A 3967-nucleotide genomic window follows, 5' to 3' on the forward strand; every position below is an offset into this window, starting at 1 on the left:
TGAGGTTAGTATTTACTCAGCCATATACATATGACCATATACATCTCTCATACATGTAAATTATCCCAGTCTAACATGTACTAAAGTCAGAGGCAGGATGAAAATATACCACTCTCCCTTTTTACTCTAGGGTTTTATTCTATCATCTAGTCATTCATGAGAATTCAAATTTAAGCTGGTTTTCATCTGTTACGATTTTTTCAGAGACACGATGCCCACCAGGCATCGCCTGCCATGGACACGCACAACGGCACCGCAGTGACTGAATTTACCCTGACCGCCTTCCCTGCTCTCCACAGGCTTCAGGTCTCCCTCTTCGTGGTCCTCCTGCTCACGTACACGCTCACGCTAACAGGAAATACGGTCATCATTTCCCTCATATGGGCTGATAACCGCCTCCAAACCCCAATGTACTTCTTCCTCAGTAACTTGTCATTTCTGGACATTTTATACACAACATCGGTTACCCCAAACCTCTTGGCCTGTCTCAAAGAAGGCAGGAATGCCATATCTTTGGCTGGCTGCATGACCCAAATATATTTCTTTTTTTTCTTGGGAACTGTGGAGTTCATCCTCTTGGCAGTGATGTCCTATGACCGCTACGTGGCCATCTGTAACCCCCTGCGCTACACCGTCATCATGAGCAGCAGGGTCTGTGTCCTGCTGGTTCTGGGATGCTGGGCAGGGGCCTTCCTCTCAGGGCTCTGCCCAGTGACTGTGGTGGCCAGACTGCCTTTCTGTTCCAAGGAAATTAGTCACTTCTTCTGTGACCTGGCCCCCCTGCTCCACGTGGCCTGCATCGACACTCGTTTCATTGAGATGATAAGCTTCATATTATCGACCCTCATCCTCCTGACCTCTCTGGTTCTCAGCACTGTGTCCTACACCTACATCATCTCCACCATCCTGCGCATCCCCTCAGCCCAGGGACGTCGGAAGGCCTTCTCCACCTGTGCTTCTCACATCACCGTTTGTCTCCATTGCCTACGGGAGCAGCATCTTCATGTACATGAGGCCCAGCCAGAGCCAGTCACTGGATTTTGACAAAGTGACAGCTGTCCTCACCGTAATGGTGACCCCTCTTCTGAACCCCTTTATTTATAGTCTTAGGAATGAAAAGGTAAAGGAAGTTTTGAGAGAAGCTGTCAAGAAAATTATGTTCTCATCACACAGGAGAACTTAATGTTTGTTTGCTAAGAGTGGCTAATTTCTACTCTTGGGCTCAGTGTGAACACAGGCATGCCTCAAGACCAGAAAATCAAAGATAGTAAGTTAAGACATTGACAAGGCTTTGTGAACATCAGATACAAAATATTGTAGTCAAGGTCCAAGGAGAAAATTCTGCCTTACAGAGAATCAAGTGCTCCAAACTCTATTTTTGGATCATCTTACACAGAGAATATCATGGAAAACAAAAATGCTAAAGTCAGAAAATCTGAATTTCAAGCCTGGTTCTATCTCTTCTTTATATCACATGATACTTTTCCTATCTGAATCTTATTTTTCTGACCTGTGAAGTAAGAAATACAGTTTGTGGTTTTACTTTTTCTTGTGGTTATTGGAGACTTAACCAGAATGCTCTAAGAAATGCAACCACAAAACCACATGTAATGAAATGTGAATCCTTCTTACTGGGTCTTTTAAGGTGTTGCAAGATGATTGGTTATATCTCTGAAAGCCAAATACTTAAATAATAATAACAAGGAAGAGGAGACTATATCTCAGGGTTTGTACAGTGTCCTAAAATATGTACATATATTAATATGCATGTTAATATACACAGAATATATATGGATATATATTTAAAACTATCTGAGTTCAAAACTAATTTTCCTGTAGGGGTATCTCATTGTTCCAATTGGAAAAAGATGGCTTCTACTAATTTACTTATTTAGAAGAGGAAAATGTTATCAAGGAATTTAATGACCTGTCTCCATGAAGCCACTGAGCAGGTGATATGCAGATAAGGACTCTAAAAGCAGAGCATAGGAACAGAAGTAAGACAACAGGCATCTCTAAGAGCAAAAAGGGTTACTACCAGCGTGGTCATTACCCTTCTAGCTGCATGGACACCTGGATAAAGATGGAGGCCTAAAAAACTGACATGGAATATATCAAGTGCTACCTTACAGGATTCGGAATGCTGCGAAAGAGCACAGTCCATCATAACACAGTGAGTGGACAAATATTTAAAGATCAAAAGAAGGTGGAACAACAGCACCAAGACTGAAGCTGTTGTACAATTTTCTGCTCATAATCAGACACTAACTAAAATAGGATTTTGAAAGTACTGTATTAATTTCCTATTGCTGCCCCAACATATTTAGCAACTTAAATCAGTAAAGATGTATTATTGTATACTTCTGTGCATGCAGAGTCAAACACATTTCTCACCAGATTAAAATCAGCAAAACACATTTCTCTTTTGCTCTCCAGGGCCCTAGGAAAACCTACTACTGAGCCATTTAGGTTGTAGACATAATTTAATTCCTTGAAGTTGTAAGATCAAGGTCTATCCTCCTGCTGTCTATCAGCCTAGGGCCACCTTAGTTTCTAGAAGGGGCTGCGGCCCTTGGCTTATGGCCCCTCTTTCTCAACTTTCAAAGTCAACAACAACGACATGAGTCTCTCTCAAGTCTCAGATCTCTGCTCTTGTTTCTCTCTTCTCCTCTGTGACAGCTGGACATATTCTCCCCTTTTAAGGACTAACTTGATTGGACTGAGCCCACACAGCAATCCAGATAATATCACCAACTTGTTGTCCTTATGCTGAATTACTTCTGCAAAATGCTTTTCTGCCAAATAAACTAACATGCTGACAGATTCTGGGGATCAGGATATGGGTATATTTAAGAACCATTATTCTTCTCACCAAAGTTACATTGCTTGTGTTAATAATTCAGGAAAGGAAAAATGAAGAACAGGACTTAGCAGGTGTTTTTTTTTTAACTCTATACTGAATCTTCAACTCTTTCTTTCATCACTGCAACCAGAAGAACTTACAAGCCCCAGAATTTCCCAGGACTGTGGAAAAGCAGTAAAATATTTGGAAAATGTCTTTTTTAGTTAGCTATATTTACTTTCATGGAAATAATTATTATTTGATAAAAATGGATATAGTTGTCCTTTGTGCTGTTTGAACTTTTAAATGAAATCCCATGTTACTCAAAAGCCCCTTTCTGATATCATTAATGCAGAAAAGAAAATCCTGGGCAAATAAGGTTATTTAAATAGCATTTTGTTATCCTACTAAAGCTGACCCCAGGTGGGTCAATCTTGAGACTGAAATATGAAAAACTTCATGAAATATGAAAAATCACATATATACTATTTTTCCCAGTGTTGATTATTCTATGATTAACATTGTTATAACAGCAAGTAAGAACAGTTTTTACATGAACTCTAGTTATTTGAGAAATGGTAACTAATTTTTCTGAATTTGGGGACAGCTAGAAAGTCCTTTACTTTTCCTATATTCAAGTAAAACTAGACATTTTAAACCATTATTTTTCAATATAGAGGATGATTGGGGAACATGCCAAAATAATCTGTAGAGACCATAAAAAATATCCACTTGATAGATAAATTATATCCCTCCATCCATGAGTGAAGATCATGTCAACAGGAGAACCACTGTCTCATGTGATGAATTCATTGTTCCTTCCCTTGGCCAGCAGATTCTCAGGTATTCCTTCCTCCTGACTCAGCCATAGATTATTCAGTAAGAACAACTATTAGCATACATTCCAATGGCACCAGAGGAAGTCTCAAGAACTCCCAGGAAATGTACCAATTATTTATTTTGGGTATGTCAACAGTTTAGCTAAGCTGCTCCATGGTTCTGCTGCCTGGACATCCATTTTGTTTGGCCAAGAAGTTTGCCTAGACGTCCCACTGGCACTCCCCCCTCATGCAGGTGCGTGCCACAGGGCCACCTGCAGAGTCTCAAGTTAGTGTAAGTTTTTCA

General features: G+C 40.2%; 1 pseudogene; it reads left to right on the plus strand.

Moving 5' to 3' along the window:
• Positions 1-234: 234 nt before the first annotated feature.
• LOC108397631 (olfactory receptor 6M1-like) lies at positions 235-1183 on the plus strand (annotated as a pseudogene).
• The last annotated feature ends 2784 nt before the right edge of the window (positions 1184-3967 follow it).

The sequence above is a fragment of the Manis javanica genome, chromosome 6 (assembly GCF_040802235.1).
Source record: "Manis javanica isolate MJ-LG chromosome 6, MJ_LKY, whole genome shotgun sequence".
NCBI lineage: Eukaryota > Metazoa > Chordata > Mammalia > Pholidota > Manidae > Manis > Manis javanica.